This window comes from Prionailurus bengalensis, chromosome B1 (genome assembly GCF_016509475.1).
Source record: "Prionailurus bengalensis isolate Pbe53 chromosome B1, Fcat_Pben_1.1_paternal_pri, whole genome shotgun sequence".
Taxonomy (NCBI): domain Eukaryota; kingdom Metazoa; phylum Chordata; class Mammalia; order Carnivora; family Felidae; genus Prionailurus; species Prionailurus bengalensis.
Window position 1 is genome coordinate 138,523,913 of NC_057344.1, and position 21,244 is coordinate 138,545,156.

General features: G+C 41.5%; 1 protein-coding gene across 2 annotated transcripts in view; it reads left to right on the forward strand.

The window, feature by feature from the left end:
• The first annotated feature begins 11,478 nt into the window (after positions 1-11,478).
• Positions 11,479-21,244, forward strand: part of TMEM150C (transmembrane protein 150C) — a 78,249-nt gene continuing 68,483 nt past the window's right edge. Inside the window, exon 1 of one of the 2 annotated variants that reach the window (XM_043572358.1) lies at positions 11,479-11,571. The gene's annotated coding sequence lies outside the window, so the exon portion shown is untranslated. Of the gene's footprint in view, positions 11,572-11,751; positions 11,846-21,244 lie in introns of those variants that run through there. The other variant, XM_043572359.1, reaches the window with a different exon arrangement.

Consider the following 21,244-nt stretch of genomic DNA (forward strand, 5'->3'; position numbering starts at 1 on the left):
TGATCTCACAGTTAGTGAGTTTGAGCCCTACGTCAGGCTCTGTGCTAACAGCTCAGAGCCTGGAGCCTGCTTCAGATTTTTTTTTTTATTTTATTTTTTAAATTTACATCCAAATTAGTTAGCGTATAGTGCAACAATGATTTCAGGAGTAGACTCCTTAAAGCCCCTTACCTATTTAACCCATTCCCCCCTCCCACACCCCCTCCAGTAACCCTCTGTTTGTTCTCCATATTTATGAGTCTCTTATGCTTTGTCCCCCTCCCTGTTTTTATATTATTTTTGTTTCCCTTCTCTTATGTTCATCTGTTTTGTCTCTTAAAGTCCACATATGAGTGAAGTCATATGATATTTGTCTTTCTCTGACTGACTAATTTCACTTAGCATAATACCCTCCAGTTCCACCCATGTAGTTGCAAATGGCAAGATTTCCTTCTTTTTGATTGCTGTGTAATACTCCATTGTGTATATATACCACCTCTTCTTTATCCATTCATCCATCGATGAACATTTGGGCTCTTTCCATACTTTGGCTATTGTTGATAGTGCTGATATAAACATTGGGGTGCATATGTCCCTTCAAAACAGCACACCTGTATCCCTTGGATAAATACCTAGTAGGACAAGTGCTGGGTCGTAGGGTAGTTCTATTTTTAGTTTTTTGAGGAACCTTACTATTCCATACATAGTATGGAAAATAGCCATACTATTTTCCAGAGTGGCTGCACCAGCTTGTATTCCTACCAACAATGCAAAAGAGACCCTCTTTCTCCTCATCTTTGCCAACATCTGTTGTTGCCTGAGTTGTTAATGTTAAGGTGGTATCTCATGGTGGTTTTGATTTGTATTTCCCTGATGATGAGTGATGTTGAACATTTTTTCATGTGTCAGTTGGCCATCTGGATGTTTTCTTTGGAGAAGTGTCTATTCATGTCTTTGGCCCATTTCTCCACTGGATTATTTGCTTTTTGGGTGTTGAGTTTGATAAGTTCTTTATAGATTTTGGATACTGACCCTTGATCGGATGTGTCGTTTGCAAATATCTTCTCCCATTCTATCGGTTGCCTTTTAGTTTTGCTGATTGTTTCCTTTGCTGTGCAGAAGCTTTTTATTTTGATGAGGTCCCAGTAGTTCATTTTTACTTTTGTTTTTCTTGCCTCCAGAGACGTGTTGAGTAAGAAGTTGCTGTGGCCAAGATCAAAAAGGTTTTTTTCCTTTCTCCTTGAGGATTTTGATGGCTTCCTGCCTTACATTTAGGTCTTTCATGCATTTTGAGTTTATTTTTGTGTATGGTGCAAGAAAGTGGTCCAGGATCATTCTTCTGCATGTCACTGTCCAGTTTTACCAGAACCATTTGCTGAAGAGACTGTCTTTACTCCATTGGATATTCTTTCCTGCTCTGTCAAAGATTAGTTGGCCATACGTTTGTGGGTCCATTTCTGGGTTCTCTATTCTGTTCCATTGATCTGAGTGTCTGTTTTTGTGCCAGTACCATACTGTCTTGGAGATTACAGCTTTGTAATACATCTTAAAGTCCAGGATTGTGATTCCTCCTGCTTTGCTTTTATTTTTCAAGACTGCTGTGGCTATTCAGGGTCTTATCTGGTTCCATACAAATTTTAGGATTATTTGTTCTAGCTCTGTGAAGAATGCTGGTGTTACTTTGATAGGGATTGCATTGAATATGTAGATTGCTTTGGGTAGTATCAATATTTTAACAATATTTGTTCTTTCTACCCAGGAGCATGGAATCTTTTTCCATTTTTTTGTGTGTGTCTTCTTCAATTTCTTTCATAAGCTTTCTATAGTTTTCAGTGTATAGATTTTTTCACCTCTTTGGTTAGATTTATTCCTAGGTATTTTATGGTTTTGGGTAGCCTGCTTCAGATTCTGTGTCTTCCTTCTCTCTCTGCCCCTTCCCTGCTCATGCTCTGTCTTTCTCTCTCAAAAATAAATAAATATAAAAAATTTTTTAAAGAAAAAGAAAGAAGGAAGGAAGGAATTTTTTTAAAGATCAACTATTTCTCTTTGACCTTAGGAAGAAAGAAGAGGAATATTTGAACTTAAAAAAATTAAAAATATTTTAATGTTAAAAACATCAAAACCAAAGTCAAAAGAAAAGTGATAAACAGGAGGAAAATGTTAGATATGTAAGATAAAAGGCATTATTATCCTTAATGTATGAAGACTTCTTAAAAATTACATAACAGAAAAATATCAAGGAGGAAAATGAAAAGAAAGCATAAAATTGGCAACTTTAAAATATTTTGAAACAGTGATAACATTCAGTATTTGGTGGAATGTAGAGAAGCTGATATTTTCATACATTGATGGCGGGTCCATATCATTACAACCTTTTTGGAAATATATCTGGAAATATCTATAAATTAATATTTATTTATTTATTTATTTATTTATTTATTTATTTATTTAAGTTTATTTGTTTTGAGAGAGAGAGAGAGTGGTGGAGGGGCAGAGAGAGAGAGGGAGAGAGAGAATGCCAAGCAGACTCCTCACTGTCAGCACGAAGCTCAGTGAGGGCCTCAAACTCATGAAGTGTGAAATCATGACCTGAGCCAAAGTTGTACACTTAACCAACAGAGCCACCCAGGCGCCCTATTTAGGGTAAGTGTACATACATTTTGAATCAGAAATTTCACATTTAGGATTTTCTTTCGGGAATGAAAGCATAAGTACATAAGCATATATATCCAACACATTATTTTCTAAGTTTATTTATTTAAGTAATCTCTATGCCAACATGTGGCTTGAATTTACAACCCCAAGATCAAGAGTCACATGCTCTCTGACTGAGCCAGCCAGGTTCCCCAAAAACATTGTTAATGGAGGCAAAAAAAAAATTGAAACACACTAAATATTTATAAATAAGGCTTTGGTTAAGTAAATTGTGATACACCCAAATCATGAAATACTTACTAATATTTTATAAACTGTTAGAAAAAATAACTTAGCTCCACTCAGTTTTTGAGGCCAATATTGGTCCTTGATACCAAAACCAGACAAAGACATCACAAGAAAAGATAACTGCTGACCAGGATCTCTTCTTATGAATATATGCAAAAATCTTCAAGAATATTCTAGCAAAATGAATCCAGCAATATATTCAAAGAACTATCTACCATGACCAAGTGAGATTTGTGCCAGCAAGCAAGGTACCCCCAAACTCAATTAATATAATATGTCATATTAATAGAATAAAGGACAAAAATTATATGAGTATCTCAATAGACAGAGAAGAAAGATTGAACAAAATCCAACATCCCTTCATGACAAAAGCACTTAACAAACTAGGAATAGAAGGCAACATTCTCAACCTGATAGCGGCCAGCTATAAAACTCACAGCAACGTCATGTTCAATGGTGGAGTACTAAATGCTTTCCCCTTAAGATTAGGAGCAAGATAAGGATGTCTGCCCTTGCCACTTCTATTCAACTTTGTACTAGCAGTCCAATCAGAGCAATTAGACTGGCTGCATGGCTATAATTTTAAAAACAATTTTTAAAATAAACACAATAACAAGCACTGGTGGGAATGTAAAGAAATGGGGACCCTCACACACCACTGGTGGTCATGTGAAATGGTATAGCCACTTTGAAATGTGGTCTGGCAGTTCCTCAGAAGGTTAAATATAGTTACCATGACCCAAAATTTCACTCTTAGGTGTGTACCCAAGAGAAATTTAAAAACATATCTACATTTTAAAAACTTATACATGAAGGGCACTTGGCTGGTTCAGTCCACAGAGCGCTCAACTCTTGATCTACCCCATGTTGGGTGTAGAGATTACTTAAAAACAAAATCTCTAAAAAAACTTATACATGAATGTTCATAGCAGAAGTATTTATAATAGCCAAAAGGTAGAAATAATCCAAATGTCTATCAACAGATGAATGGTTAAATAAAATGTAGTACATCCATTCATTGGAATATTATTTGACTAAAAAAAATGAATTAAGTACTGATAGATGCTATGTGGGTGAACCTTGAAAACGTGCTAAGTGAAGGAATCTAGACACCAGAGACCACATATTATATGATTCCATTTGTATAAAATATCCAGAATGGACAAATCCATGGAGACAGAAAGTAGGTTAGTAATGGTAAGGGGCTGGAAGAGGTGTTGGGGAAAAGTAGGGAATGACTGATAACGGGTATGAGGTTTCTTTTTGAAGTGATGAAAATGTTGTATAATTAATTATGGTAATGGGTGCATAACTCTGTGTATATACTAAAAATCATTGAATTGTTCACTTCAAATGGATGAATTATATGGTATGTGAATGATATCTCAATAAAGCTGTGATTTCTTTTTTAAGTGAGTTAGCTTTATATCTATTGACTTGGAGAGATGACCTTGATACACTTTTAAATAAGAAGAGAGTTCTAAAGTAATATATATACTATGACTCCATTTTTAGGTTAAAAATGTGAAAATATGTTTGCATGAGCATGAAAAAATTTCCAAAAGCTATATACTGAGCTGTTAACATTGGGGAGTAGGAAGAAAGAGGTTGGAGACAATGGGAGGTGATTAACTTTTTCTTTATACAAATGTGGATTCTTTTCACTTTTTAATTGGGTATATAGGATCATGTATCAAAAAGAAGTGAAATAAAAGAATAAAATTAAACTATTTTAAAAGATCTTGGGAGGCAGGGAGAAAGGGAATTGGAGTAGGAGAGAGAGTGGAAGCAGAAGGAGGAAATAAGGTAATTGGGCTTGCTGGAGGTGATGAGGTCTTGCCCAAAAGCAGTAGAAATGAAAAGGAAACAGATTCCTAAGATTTCGTAAAATCTTGTAGATTTCTTGTAGAGCAAGAAATAGAACTTAGTTACTAGGTGAAGATGAGATCACTCGAAGAGAAAACGAGTTGTTGGTAATTGAAGATTCCAGGCTGGTCTACAAATAAGGAGATGTTCCTAGACTGGCTTTGAGTTGGAAGTATTGACTGGCTCATCAGATAGAGACCCATGTTAGATGAGTGCTTTGGGGGAGTCATCTGGAAAGAGGTAAAATTACACAGTGCAAGAAGAGACAAGACCAAGGGCAGGATATTGAAGACCACATTTCCATATGGGCGTTTCTGTGGAAGAATGAATATGTGAGGAAGTAGTCAGAGAGGAAGAAGGAAATCCAGGGGGTTGTGAGGACATGCCAGGAAGGGAAGGACCAGCTAGTTTCAAAAAGGACAGGGAGATGAAGCGGGGGTTTGTACAGCAGTCAGTGGATCTTGGTGCCTGGAAGGTCATTCTTTGTGCATCTACAAGGGAGCATTTTCAACAGAGGGTGTGGATTCCAGATTTCTGGGGGCTAAGAGTTCATCAAAGACCAGACTAACGTGGAAATAGCAAGTGAACACAATGTTTTTGAGAAATGTCTCATTAAAGGGAAAGAAAGTAATGAAACAGGAATTTAACTGAGAAAGCAGGATCTATGGAAGGTGTTGTTGCTGTTGTTGTTGTTGTCTTGAGATAGATAGAGAGAGAGGGAGGGAGGAGGAGCGAGTGAGAGAGAGAGAGAGAGAGAGAGAGAGAGAGAGAATCCCAAGCAGGCTCCATGCTGTCAGCACAGAGCCCAACGCAGGGCTTGATCCCACGACCCTGGGATCACGATCAGAGCTGAAATCAAGAGTCCAACACTCAACTGACTGAGCCACCCAGGAGCCCCTATGGAAGGCGTTTTTAGGATGGAGGAAATATGCCCATGTTTAATAGGCACTTGAGAAGGGAGGATTAGATACCTTTAAGAGAGAGTCTTGGGAAAGGACAGAAATAAGAATAACAACTGGTAGAATTAAGCTTGGAAACAGAATGCAAACTTTCATATTCTAAGAGTGGGGAGAGAGCAAGAAAGAATTATAGAAGATAAAAAGATACTTTTTTTTTTTTTTTTTTTGGTGAAGGGAAATTGAGCCTGTATCCAGGGGTGATATTTAAAATAGTTCACAAGCACGGAAGCAGCATCCAGCAGGCCACCTACTCTGCGCCATGTTAACTCTAGTTACTGATCATGACAAGGTCTGAGGGTAGAGGGTGGGGCAGCTAAGGGGCAGGCAGCAGAGTGGAGCAAGACAACTCTAGAGCTGAAGCCACATTTCTTGGGTAGAACTTAGAAGACTGACTAAGAATCATCGAAATTCCTCAAAACAGTCATTTGCAACAAAAGAATATCATGCTATAAAATGATTAATCTGTAGCCCTCTGATTTAGAAAGTATTTTTTTATCACATAAATAATGAATGGCTTCTATACACTTAATGCATGTTGGCAGAAGGTCTAAAAGAGAAGGGATTGAGCGAAATCAAAACTGTTCACACTGTCTGGCTTATTCTCTTGCTACAAAGCACAGTGTCTTAGTTCACAGAGGGAAAACGGGGTCGCAGTGAATTTCAGAACACAGAATCTGGTGTTTATTGGAGGCTTTCCCTCTGAGCACCAGTCACAGACCTCTTGGCAACTCTGCTCTCCCACTGGAGGACGGGAATGAGATGATGCTGCCTAGCACTCAAGAGAATACAGAGAAGTGCTTGGGGATTCCCACGGTTGCCAAGTACATCATATGGAAACCGTCACCAAGGTGATCATATCAAGCAGCCACATGTCAGCCCCCACAGGAAGGCACCCCTGTATGTGTTAGTCTATGTGTTGGAAATCTTTCTTCTTTATCACTCCAGGGCACTACAGATACGCTGGTTTGAGGCCGCTGGCCTGGTGGAGCAAACTCTGAAAAATTAATATGTCCTTGATCTAGGACGTGCTGCACGTGGCTGTAGCCTTTCAAAACGTCGACTTTTCTGACTGAGAGATGCCTTTTATCTAATTCTAGCCATTTAGATAGAGGTGAGGGATGTGTGGCAGACAACTATTTAATAGAAAGTCAAAGCAACATTTAGATCCATTTGGATGGGGGGGTTATTAAAAATGTTTAACATTTATTTATTTATTTTGAGAGAGACAGAGACAGTGTGAGTGGGGGAGGGGAGCAGAGAGAAGGAGACAGAGAATCCTAAGCAGGCTCTGCACTGTCAGCACAGAGCCAGATGTGGGGCTCGAACTCACGAAACCATGAGATCATGACCCAAGCCGTAACCAAGAGTCTTAACTGACTGAGCCACCCAGGCGGCCCCCATTTGGATGTTTTAATTTAGTATCTTCACTTCTAACTTTCTTGTTGGAAAGCTTAAGTTATAATGTATATACATGTGAAGGAATTTCTTGACACATGTCACTTGTTTGTAGTTTAGGTAAGATGCCAAAATAAGACATCCTCAGAAGTTTTTTTTTTTAATTTTTTTAATGTTTATTTATTAATTTTTTTTTGAGAGAGACAGAGACAGAATGCGAGTGGGTTAGGGGCAGAGAGAGAGGCAGACACAGAAGCAGAAGCAGGCTCCAGGCTCTGAGCTGTCAGCACAGAGCCCAATGCGGGGCTCCAACTCACAAACCATGAGATCATGACCTGAGCCGAAGTTGGACGCTCAACCGACTGAGCCACCCAGGCGCCCCGGAAGCTTTAAGGTATAAGGTGTGAGGTGGAATGCAATATATCTGAATGTACCACTGATATGTTGACCCAGCAGGACTCATGGTATAATCAGAAAACAGCCTTAGTCTCCTCCATCATGCTGTTCAAACCTGCTCTGTGGGGCTGCATGTTTCTCCTGCCTTTGGATAAATTAATGTGTAAGCCTTATGACTTTTGGGGTCACGCTCAAATAATAAAAAGTGTTTCTGATTTATTTTAGTCAAAAATACAGTCTTATATCAGTAATTAACATGTCTGGTACAGTGTCATAATAAAAAAACTCCACACTTCAGTGGCAAAGCGGAGTAATAGTAGGTTTCTTCTGTGTTTCTCCCATCCTGGGTCTTCTCCCCTCCTTTTCTCTCATGAAGCTGCCTAATCCTCCAGGGTTAAAGCAGGGAAGAGAGAGAGCCAAGGAGGCAGAAAGGCCTTTGGGGGGGGGGGGGGGCTTTAACTGGCATAGCTTCTCCAGCAATGGCAGATGTTTCCAACTGATACTTTCTTTTGTGGGCAGTTTTATAGGTTTGTCAGAACCACTCTCACCATTACCATCCTGCAGAGGCATCTCTCAACACCCATTTCCTTGACACAAGCAAGTTCATTTTGCCTGTGACTGGTTGCCTCAGATTCTTCCTCTGGGCCCTGGCCATCTGGAGACAAACCTCTGGGTTCTTTCTGCCGAGATCTCTGCCTTTCTAGGCAATCCTCATGGGTAGGATCAAAGTCCCGCCCACACTGTCTGCCTCACTCTCTTAGACTTGTCTTCCTTGGGAGTAATGACTTCCCCTACCGTGGCCTCTACCCCGTGTTCAGATCCCTCTTGCCAACTCTGGCCCTTTAAGATTTCTCAAGCATTAGGCAGACACCAGCCCATGGCAGTTCCCCAAACTGCAGGGAACGCGTGTCCTAAGCTCTCCAAGAGGTCTGCCTGAAGTACCTCTCACCAGACTTAAGGTGAGAGAAGAGCTCCCTCCAACATGCCCCTGGGGGTACATAGGAGGGATCTCTTAGAATACCTTCAATTCCTCTACGGAAACCCTTCTCTGATCCAAGCACTCTCACCAGCGTCCACCTCAACCTTTTCACATTTTCCAGGTAAGTGAGACATTAAGGAAATACCCCTTTGCAAGTCTTACATAGCGGTCCTGCACCTGCTTGGAATGTGAGAGGGGTTGACAGATATTATCTGGGTCCTCTGTCAAAATGGAAATGAAATAATAGCTCCAATTTAACATCCTGTTACCAAATGTATTCTCATTCTCTAATTACCCCTGTAAAGTTTCTTTACTAGGTAGACGTTGGAAAAGATCAAATGCCATTTCAACAAACTTTGCATGATTCTATTGTTTCTCAGAGATTACTTGAATTATCGCTGGTTGGAGAAGGGTTGGCAATAACTTTGTTATACAGAGATGTTTATTCTAACACGATATATTGCAATTCAACCAGCAGCAAGGATCCCACCACCCTGGCAGCGTTATTTATAAATTGTGCTTCCAGTCCCTTTTTCCAACTGAATGAGGGAAGTGATTTGAATCATAAACAACAACAAATTGGCTTCCTAAGAGAGAGGAAATGAGCAAAATATAGAATTTCTTCATAATCCTAAATGTTTTGTTGTGGTTTCAGCCAGCTAACAAGTTCTTTTCTATCAGAAAAACCATCACCCCTACTCAGATAGATGGACACCTGTGCTGTTCACCTGTTTGGTCAGCAGATTTGCTGGAGCAGCATGGTGTCAAAATCATGGTGCTGTGGAGCGATTATGTCTCTGTGTATTGATCTCCATCCTACCCCCATGGAGTTTATAGTTGGCATCTATCACCAGACCTTAAGCCCTGTTTGTTCTGTACTTAAGCCCTTTCCTCAAAGCCTGAAGCATTTTGGAACACTGTCAACAAATCATTTAAGAATACAGGATGAATCTTTCTATACATTTTTTAAAAAGACAACCAGTTCTAGGAAAGTATTTCGATCTTACACCCATACATGATTTAAAACATCGAAGGTCATATTGAGTACACAGAGAACAAATTTTAATGGGTAGGATTCCAAAAGCAATAAAAGAAAGATAAAAGCATAGGTAAACTTATGTTTTGTTTGTCATCCGTTCCCTCGAAGCTTCACTAAAACTCTCATGACGTTAACAGATCTGCTTATAGCACCCAGCTCTCCTTCACGGCCAGTATTTTAACATAATATTTCAGCTGTCAATATCACTGTCAGGAATACAATTTATTTCATGCTTTGGGTTTATCTGGATGGACATTGTGGAGATGAAGGTGGCAGTGATTTAGTGCTGTTGACAAATGGCACTGAGCCTGCTATCCTCACAAATTCCAGTTAGTTTCTTAAGCAAAAGTGGGCCTGGCTTGAAGTGAAAATGAAAATGTTCAAATAAATTAAACATAGTGCAAGATTTCTCAATCTTTCCATGGAGGAAAGGAAAAGTGAGGATATTTTATAAATTGGGGACCCTTTTTCCAGGAAAGGCAGTGACTTTAGTCATGGGCAGGTCAGAATCACCCATGGCTCTTTGTAAAAATACCCATGCCTCTCCCCTCCCAGCCCTCCCCGCCTCCCCAGGTTCTGATGTGTGTATCTGAGGTGGAATCAAGCACTTGTCTTTTTTAAAGCCTTCACTGGTGATTCTGATGTGCAGACACTGTTGAGAGGGACCACCAATTGTTTGGATGGATCCAGAAGTTTTTTAAAAATGGACTGGAAGAAGGTCTGGCTAGAGGGTTCCTCCAGGTACTGTAGACAGAAATGTGTGGCATAGAGGGGATGGAGTGGGGAGGTTCTCACATCAGAGCTGGGGTTCATTCATGGATGGGACTCAGGCAATTCTTTTTTTAAATAATTATTTATTTGGGAGGGGGAGAGTGCAAGTGAGGGAGGGGTAGAGAGAGGGGGGCAGAGGATCCAAAGCGGGCTCTGACAGCAGTGAGCCCGATGTGGGGCTGGAACTCACCAACCGGGAGATCATGACTTGAGCTGAAGCCTGCCACTCAACCAACCGAGCCACCCAGGTGCCCCAGGACTCAGGCAACTCTTAACTATGAGGACTCACAGATCACTTTGAGAGTCTGATGAAAGATACAGTTACTCTCCTCAGAAAAATACACATAGGCTAACCCCAGAAAAAATGTAGCACATACTCTCAAGGGCTTCTAGATGAGACTTCAGTTTTTGTTTTTGCTGTTTTAACAAGATGGAGAGATAACACTCTCCTTAGTTAAGGTAAGGTCCCTGGCCTCAAGAAGCTCACAGTCCAACAGCCAAGAGAAAACAGTAACAATAAATCAATGTACACATAGGTAAGCAAGGATTGCAAGAGTTGCAAGGAATGTTGGAGAATTTGAACCGTGTGCTTTGAGAGGCAACAACAGATGAAAAGACGGGCGTGGTAAGGGGGGGTCCCCCCAAAAGAATGGCAGTCCTCCTAAGGCAGGTTGATAAAGGAGGTCCTATTGTGGGAGCTCCGCAAAGCTGCGTTTGGAATAGAAATTAACGGTGAGCGTGCGATAAAAATGGCATTGATCCACGCTTCTTCTGGAGGTCACTGACAGGGTACCACTGGTAGGTTGAAGTCTGAGGTGGGGAAACTATTAAAATGCCGATGAATACAGTTTTATAACAGACGCAGACGAGACACCGGGAAGAAGAGAGCAAGCTGGCGCTGGGAGGGAGGCCTTGGAGTCCACTGTTCCTTGCAAGGGTCAGAAGTTGGCCCGGTGTTTGTTCTTTACGCTGAAAGAAAACCGCGGGAGAGCGCAGAGTGGCGGAGAACTACATTCAGCCAGTGGATATGAAAATGAATTTTAGCTGCTTTGTGCAAAAACCCTAGGTGTGTAGACAGGAGGGAGCCAGCCAGAAGGTTGCAAGAGGTCAAGAATAAATAACCACCAGGCGGAGGATCCCAGATTCTGCCCTTCCTTTTGTTGGGTGAGGAGCGCCAGGCAAACGCGTCCACAAAGGCTTTGGAAAGAAGCGGTCCGGCCGTCCACACGCAGCTCCAGTCCCGGGTAACTATTAGGGGAGCCGAAGGGCGGCGGCAGCCAGAGGCGCGGGGGCGGGGGTGTGGGGGACTCCGCTCTCAGTGGGAAGCCTCGCGGCGGGGACCCCAGAATAAGTCGGGGGCGGGCCGCGGCGCAGCGGGCGGGCGGGGGCGGGCGGCCGAGCAGATCCCACCCCTTCCTGAAGGAAGCGCCCTCCTCGCCGCCGCTGCCGCCGCCGCCGCTGCCTCCGCCGCAGGTCACGGCCCCGCGAGGCGACCGCGGCCCCGCCGCACCGGAGCAGGTAGGCGCGGCGCCCGCGGCGCCCCCTCCTCCGCCCGGGCCGCCGGGCAGCCAGTGGGGGCGTCGGGCCCGGCTCCGCGCTCAGCCCGGAGGCGGAGCCCGGGAGCGGCGGGCGCTGCAGCGGGGCTCGGGCGGCGGTGTCTTCCCGGCCGCGGGGGCCCTGCTCGGCTCGGGCCCCCTCCGGGAGCGCCCCGGGCGCGGAGCCGCCCGCCCGAGCCCCCGCGGGCGAGACGCGAGTGTCCGGCGGCGTCGCGTGGTCCCCGCCGGCTCTCCCCCGCGCGCGAGCGCGGAGCCGACGCGCCTCGGTCCCTGCCGCCGCCGCCGCCGCAGTGCTGTCCGCCGAGCCCCTGCGCCGCCCGCCGGCTGCGGTTCCGTCCCGTCCTTTGACAGGTGTCCCCACCCGCCGCCCCCTTCGGAACCCCAGGCCTTTTGTTGTCGGGAGGACTCTGGTCAGAAGCGACCCTAAATTTGGCCCCCGGGTCTCTCTGCCATTCGCTGTTCACTTTACCGTTAGCCAAGTCAGGCTGGCTCGGGGAGCGAGGTAGCCGGGAAGAAGGCACTAACTTGCTTTGCCCTGTGCACCGCCCTCCACTCTAAATGCACAGTCTGGCTTTCCTCTCCGGGGTGCACACTTGGAAAGAAATGGGGTTTTCGGTTTCTTCGCGGAGGCAGCGGGGGGGCGGGGGGGTGGTTACCGAGGCCGTTTGGTCATCCATTGCAATAAAAAAAGTGATTAGCTTTGGATTATGGAGAAAGACCTTATTTAGTGGTTTCCTCCTCCATAAATGAATCAAATCGAGAAGAAGAGTGTTTTTCCCATTTTAAATTACATATTCCCTTTTTCTCTACCCATCCCCGTTCTCTGTCCACTCTTCCCTCCAGAACACTTTATTATATCACAAACGCTCCACTGATTTTTTTGTCAGGTTTATTCCGGCCAGACCGTCTTTCATGGCTGAGCCAGGATTTTGACTGCAAATGGGAGAACATAGCCCAGTTGGGATGGAAGCCTCTCCTCGAGTGATCCCATTCCCTCTTACTTACTACATGCGAGGTCTTGTCTGAGAACCAAATATAATGATATGTTAAAAAAAAAAAAAAGTATTGGATCCATTACAACATAACAAAGCCAAATGGTAATATTAGTTTCTGCTTCTTCATTTCTCTGCTCGAATCAAAGGCAAGTTTTTTATAGTGCAGGGCTGTAACTCCATTCTGGGCTGCAGTTCATCATAAAGATAGGCGAATGTGAATATATAAACTCCATGGTAGCAGTTAATAAGTTGACCTACTTAAAGTTTTCAAGGAAAAATTGTTAGGCTCATATATGTGATATTTGCAGATCAAAGAATTTTTGTCTTAGCGCTCATGCATTAAATCCGAAACTTTTTTTTCTATGTGTCCTAGAGACACCATGTTTCTAAGATTAGCTATAGCTGTCATCTCTTAACTAGAAATGTGAGTTTAATCTTCAAGGCATAAGCACAGGAATTTTAATGGTGTATCCTTTATTTATACATTATTTAATAAATGTTTTGCAAGCTCTCCAACTTGGAAGCTCAAAAACTGGACATGGTAAATAAAAGGATAAAGAAAATTTGCTACCATTAATAACTGGTTGGTAGATGTTATGACATTGAACAAACATATTAAAGGATTTGGAAAGTGCATGTTTATTACATCTGCCTTTAGCCATAGGCAATTTGTTTGGATTATTTAAACTGATGTTGGTGTCTTTATAGCAATTGTTTAACTCACGTTATTTCTCATCAAATGCCTTTCACAGATTGCTTTGTGGAGGAGATAGTTTGCTCTGTGGAATAATTTTTTGTATGAACATAATAATGCCTAATGTTTAGTCTTTGTCCTAGAACGACCACAATCATGCTTACAATGACCTTGCAGGGTGGTTGTTGTTTTTTATACTCATTTTACCTGCTTTGTGATCACCAACAGGGACAGCACTTTGCTTTACACTCTTGTCTGCACCCCTGCTTTGTTTCCCCTGTGACCCAAGCACACCTCTGCAGTACAATGGCCAGATTAATAGGGCAGCCCGCAGTCATGAAAGAGGAAAAGCTAGCTGGCCCCTGCAATTTTAGCCATTTGCTTTCACTATAATCTGGCCACTAGGGATCATTTCAGTAACCAATTAAGCAAGACAGACACTGACAAGATAATGTATTACCTCTCAGTCTTCCCCTTCACCAGAAGGATCTATAGCACTCAGAATCCACACTCCAGTGGTAATTAGGTTCTGTGAGGCTCAAATAAGATATGTACTAAAGTTCTCAAAATGAGATACAAAGACCATTACCAAATCTGGGTCTAAATTCATGAAAAGTCTAGGAACAGACTCAGGTATGTAATACATATTTTCCTTATCCTAAGGGTAACAACAGAAGTGCATCCCTACTTATTGTAACTGCAGACTTTTCTTCCTGGATTGGACGGTGCTGTGTGTCTTTATGGTTTTTCATAAACTGCTCTAAGTACTTTCAAACTCGCTTATGAGTTAGTAGCACTTTAACAAGTCGTTGCTGTCACCAAACAGCATTTCCTGTCACGTTTGGATTTTAAAACATAACTTGCAGCAATGGAAAGTCTTAATGCAAAGAGATTTTAGGCCCGTTGGAATGGTATTTTGAGATAATAACAGAATCTTCGGGCAGTAGCCTTCAAATTTAATCCCACAGTGGTTTAAGTCAAGCCACCTCTGCTGAGTAGGGCTTAGAACTCTTTTCCCAAATAAGAAATGAATAGTTTTCTTTAAGCATCTGTAAATGGTCTTTCTCTATATCAGTACTGTCCCATAAAACTTTCTGTAGTGATGGAAATGTTCCATAATTTGTCCAAGGTGCTAGCCACGAGCTACATGTGGCTATTGAGCACTTGAAATGTGTCTAGTGCTATTGAGGAACTCAATTTTAATTTTTATTTAACTTTATTTGAATAGCCACACGGGGCTAGTGGCTATCATACTGGATAGTCCAGCTCTGAATTGTCTTTACCTGTTTCCTGTAGAGATAACATTTGATGGTGATTATTCTTTAGAAGAAAGTGGAAATAAGCAGTGATAGAACCAGGAAATAAGATTTCACTCTGTCATCCTGTTATTACAAAAAACACTAGCATCTACTCTAAAGGATGTGTTTGCTGAAGTTCCATTCCACTCTAAAAAAAAAAAAGTTTCCCTTTTTAATTTACAGATATTTGGTAGCCACAAAAAAAGCATCACCCAGAGTTGTTTAGATGCTTGGCCCCATGTGTCTGTGTTCTTGAACTTGCTTAAATTTGCTCTCTTGCACATTATAGAATCACTTATTCTTTTTTTTTTTTTTTTTTTTTTTTTTTTTTTTAATTTTTTTTTTTTTTTCAACGTTTATTTATTTTTGGGACAGAGAGAGACAGAGCATGAACGGGGGAGGGGCAGAGAGAGAGGGAGACACAGAATCAGAAACAGGCTCCAGGCTCTGAGCCATCAGCCCAGAGCCCGACGCGGGGCTCGAACTCACGGACTGCGAGATCGTGACCTGGCTGAAGTCGGACGCTTAACCGACTGCGCCACCCAGGCGCCCCTAGAATCACTTATTCTTAAAGTCAGTTTCTAGGGGTGCCTGGGTGGCTCAGTCTGTTGACTTTTGATTTCTGCTCAGGTCATGATCCAGGGTCATGAAGTCCAGCCCCACATCGGGCTCTGCACTGAGTGTGGAGCCATCTCTCTCTCTCTCCCCCTCTCCCTCTCTCCCCCCTCCCCCCTCCCCCCCCTTCCTCCCACTCCCCTCTCCCTTTCCCTCTCTCTCTGCCTCTGCCTCCTCTGCTGTGCATACACTCTGGCTCTGGCTCTCTGGCTCTCTCTAAAATTAAAAAAAAAAGTCAGTTTCTGCACTTTTAAATTTTTCCAGGGGAGGGACATTTGGAGAGAGGTAGGACGTAGACAGTGACGCACAACCATTCCCCCTTAAAATTCCCATAAATCTGATAAATGAGTACCCCTGCCTCAAGGAATGCCTAGAGCATCACTTAAGGATGCTTGAATACACTTAGGAAATGTTCCATATAATCCTTTGTTTTTTTGAGATTTACAATGCACAATAACATGGTGAAGCCTCTAAGATGAGATACATATACTCATTTAACTTTTTTATTACTAGTGTTTCCAAAAATTTTTCATATAACACTTACAGTATTTTTCAAATCATGTGTCATAAGTCATGAAATTGATTTAAAAGGTTAGAATCAGCATTTTAATTTTTTTTACTAAAAAAATTTTTTTTTAATGTTTATTTATTTTTGAGACAGAGAGAGACAGAGCATGAACGGGGGAGGGTCAGAGAGAGGGAGACACAGAATCTGAAACAGGCTCCAGGCTCTGAGCTGTCAGCACAGAGCCCGACGCGGGGCTTGAACTCACGGACCGCGAGATCATAACCTGAGCCAAAGTCGGGCGCTCAACTGACTGAGCCACCCAGGCGCCCCTAGAATCAGCATTTTTAAAAAATGAAATGGAATATGTAGTAGTAGAATAGGAATTCTCACTATGCGTCCCTCTGAGTAGGAGCTTGATTAACGAAATTTTTGGTTCTCCCACATGTGGCAAATACAAGGCCACAAGGAGCATAGTGGTTAAAAGCACTACATTAACAGGACCCTTGGGTTCAAATCCTGACTCTGCACTGCCCAATCCATATATAGTAAGGACTATATAAGCAGGCCCGGTGTTTGTAGTATTAATATATAAGTGTGTGTATCCTAGATCATGATGTAAAATACTGCCTCTGAAACTAGGCTTGGGACCCACTTTTGGAAAACACTGATCTGAGACAAATGTGATCATCAATTTTAACGAGCAACATCACTGAGTACTTACAGGGCCCCATGCTGAATGCTTTACATGTATTATTTTGTTTCTCACAACAGTCCTTTGATATATATAAGCACTGCCACAATCCCACAGTACCTATATTCCAGGATGTCATAGAAGCAGAATCTGGACCCCGGGCAGTCTGGTAACAGAACCCATTTAGTTCAACCCCCTCACCTCCCGTATTGCAGTGTAACAGTGATACATAGACGGACATCTGCAGACCTGTGAGGCTCAAGCATTATACAGCATTGCACAAGTACAGAAATGAGCAGACCACAGGTGTTTTCTGTGGAAGACAAGTCCTAAATGGTGAGAGGTGGTCATTGCATTATGTGTAAACTAGGAGAGACCTCTCTGCTGCCAATCCATGGCCTCTGAAAGCGAATGCCCTTGGTCAGGCAGCCTGGTGACCAAAGAAACACGAATGACCCTGAGACTGCCTACAAATTGTGCAGGCTTCCTTCCCTCCTAACCACTTGCTAACTTCTGCGTACTGGTTGTAGCAAATAGTCACAAATGGTCTAAATAGATATGTCCATCCCATAAATCCCCCACTTTTTGCTGCATTCTAAACTTTTCAGAATCACTTCTTGCCTGTAGGTGCTTCATGGTGTGTATATATATTTTATATATAATTGGCATATAACATTATATTGGTTGTGATGTGCAACATATTGATGAGATATTGGCATATATTGCGCAATGACTAAGGAAGTCTAGTTAAAGTCCATCGCCACATATAGTTACAAATTTTCCTGTGGTGAGAACTTTTAAGATCCACCCTCTTGGCAACCTTCAAATACATACAAACAGTTTTATTAACTATAGTCACCATGCTATATGTTATATCCTGAGGATTTATATTTACTTATAACTAGAAGTTTGTACCTTTTGATTTAAATTTTAATATAATAAATGGAAAACAATATTGTTTTAAGAATTTTATATAAAAGGAGATGTCTTAAAATTGGGTCTGGAAATCTTTTTTTTCTCCCCTAGTGTAATCTAGAAAGTAAAAGTAATTTCATTTTGGAAGTAGATTTCGGTTTTCCCTAAAGGTCAGACCAAATATAAGCGATCACATGCCCGTAGACTTTGTCAGGTAGAATAGGAGAGGCAACGGCTTGTCATTGTGGTTACTTTTCTTCTTTAAAAAGTACCGAATGTCCTTGAGACATTCAAATTTGTTCAAGGCTGCAGAGTCGTCCATCTCTGAAGACAGTGATACAGACTCTACCTGTGGAATACAAAGGAGTTCAGTCTTTGAAAAACCACTGAAGGTGTAACACTTTTAGGCAAGTGTAGACAAAGCTTAAGAAGTAATTGTGGGGGCGCCTGGGTGGCTCAGTTGGTTAAGCATCCAGCCTTGGCTCAGGTCATGATCTCACGGTTCGTGGGTTCGAGTCCCACGTTGGGCTCTGTGCTGACAGCTCAGAGCCTGGAGCCTGCTTCAGATTCTGTGTCTCCCTCTCTCTCTCCCCTTTCCCTGCTTGTGCTATCTCTCTCTCTTTCCCTCAAAAATAAATAAACATTAAAAAAATTTTTTTCAATTAAAAAAAAGAAGTAATTGTGATTAGCTGTGGCAGTAGAGGAAATTAGCCTGTAGTTTAAATGGTGTTATTTAATTCTGCAATAATTATAATGAATTATAATGGTTTTCAACTGAATGTAAACATAAATGTCTCCAGAAATAACATAGCCTTACATCAAACATTTCATTTATTAACAAAGTAGACTTCTTCCTGGGTTTTTTTTTTACACTTATAATGGCTTAGCTGCCAAAGAAATATTTTAAGTGGTAATAATTGGAAGTTTTAAAGAATAAATTAAAACTATACATAGCCGAGGTCACCTGGCTGGTTCAGTCGTTAGAGCATGCAATGCTTGATCTCGGGGTTGTGACTTCAAGCCCTATGTTGGGGGTACAGAGTACTTTAACAAAAAGACAAAAACAAAACTGTACATAGTCAAAATGGACATTATATTATTTAAACGGGGCTGGTTACTAAGACAGTCTTTCAAATTAGTTTTCATTCTATTGATTCATGAGTGGAAGGTGTTAATTAAGAAATATTGATGTCATTGTACAGCATTTCAAATAGAAATATTATTTTTTACTGAAGTGTTTTGTAAATTAGAATTCTGTAATGAAATTGTCCTGGAATTTCTAGGGGAAATATATCTCCTGGAATTTCTAAATTCTACTTTTCACTAAAACTTAAATTATATTTACATAGAAACACTAGTAACTAAGATATACCTACACGCAGTAGCAGGAACATTCACTTATGGATGACAGTTTTTCTTTCTTGTGGTATTATGTTCCCACATATCTTAGACTTATGTCATTTTGAAAATTTCACCAGTCCTGTCAATGACAGCAGTGTTCACAAGAACAATATTTATCGCCCTGTAATTTTAGCAGCTAATAGAATTGTTCCTGAATGAGCAGATTATTTTTTCTATGACATTTTGATTGGTGTTTTTCCATTTTCATTTGCGCTTATATGTGGCATAAGAATTGACTTCTCTGAAAAGGGGAGGGTTGCCATTTGTATACCAAAATTTTGATTGTCTCTGTATGCGTGTGAAAATAAAGACAACAGTTTTCCATTAACTGATTTGGGGGAAGGGATACTGTTGTGATCAAATGGTGGCCACGTGATCATCTTTTAAGATCAGACCACTGAACCAAGTGAGCGTACAGTTACAGGGTCATAAATTTGGCAATTCGGAAATGGTGTTCTTTATTAGCTGTTGGTCACCATTTGTGAAATCCTTAGCGTGGCCCCTGGCCCAGAGTAACTTTTTTATTTTCACTGTTACGGCCTATGCATATTTTACACTAGTTCTTGGCATACTGTCTCTGTTAAGGCTGACTTAACAGGACTCTGATGTTGAACCTAGGCTGACTTCAGTTTCGTGTATCTCCTGATTTCCTTGCTTGTGGCATGTGTACCTTGACTTTCCAGTTTAATCATTGTTTCTTTTGTGTAGGAATTATGTCACATAATCTTTCTGTATCCCACCCAGTTGTCTGAGGATGGAGGTTGGCAAACTATTTTGTAAATAAAGTTTTATTGGAACACAGCCGTGCCTGCTGGTTGCGTATTACCTGTGACTCTTTCTGTACTCCCGCTACAGAGTCAAGCAGTTGAAACAGCCCATCTGGCCCATAAAGATGAAAATCTGTACTATCTGGCCCTTTATAGGAAAAACTTATCAACCCCTGTTCATATGATACTCTTCTTATGGGATCCGTGAAGAAAATGTGGAAAAAATGGCCTATCATATATAGTTAATTATACACAGTTAATTGCTTCCTGTAGGAGCAGATTTCACATGTGAATGACTAAATGAGTGACAAATACTTCTCTCTTCCTATTGCACTGTCCATTGCCTATGCAAGAAGGTGTCATCACCATAGGCTTAGGTATCATATAGACCTGGGTCGCTAGCTGTGTAACTTTGAATAAATTGCCTAATCCTTTTTAAGCTATTATAGGTACTATGGCACCGCTGTTGGAAGATAGTCCTCTGAGCGTCCTGTGCATTTTGACAGGTCTTTACAAAGAGAGGCACGGACTGTGCTTTTGTCCTGGGTTGTCTTTTCAAGGATGTTTGTGTAATGAACAGTCTTGGATATAGAGGTAGTGTTGCCCTCAGAAGCAAGGGGCAGTCATACTTACATCTAGTATAATAGATTTGCGTTTCCTCAGGTCAGAGTTCCTCTCCAGGAATGCTGCTCACTGTGTGTGCAGGTATCACATGACCCTCTTTGTGGCACCTTGCAGGAATTGAGTTGGAGAACGGTACAAGAAAATGCAGGTACTCCAGCTACTGCTATTGCTGAGAGTCATAAAGTCCTTTGTCCCTGACCTGGGAGTCTTGGGTCTTAATGCCAGCATCCATGAAATGTGGCAGATAACTTGTGCAAATAGCATAAAATCCCAGACCTTTCCAATTCTCAGACACCTATTCTGTGGGGTTATTATGAGACTTGAATAAGGTAGTGAATATTAGACATTTAACACAGTGCCTGGCAGATAGTAAGTGCCCAATAAATGTTAGCTGTTATTATCTAGCTGGTTAGTAACTCTGAGGTATGAAGTTGAGTCCCAGTTTTGTGTGGACAACTTATATCTTAAGATAGTGGTTTTTCAAAATGTAGGTCGACAGAACTGTGAAAACAGTGAAGTAGATCAATTTTTGTAATGAAACAGAAAATATAATACAATAGAATATATTAAAGAATATGCAAGTGCAAAATATAGTAAGGATAAATATTGATTTGTAAAACCTTTAGTTTCAGTTATATACGTGTGTGTGTGTGTGTGTGTGTGTGTGTGTGTGTATTTTGGGCTGTGATATAAAATATTTTTGTTTACTGTCAATCGTGGTCAAAGAAGTTGGAAAGCCACTGCTGCCCTCATACATATATGGAACTATACAGAAAAACTTTTGTTCACGAGAGCATAGAATTCCTGTCTTAGTTCTCATTCTGGAAAAGGGGCATAAAAGGCTACTCTCCCT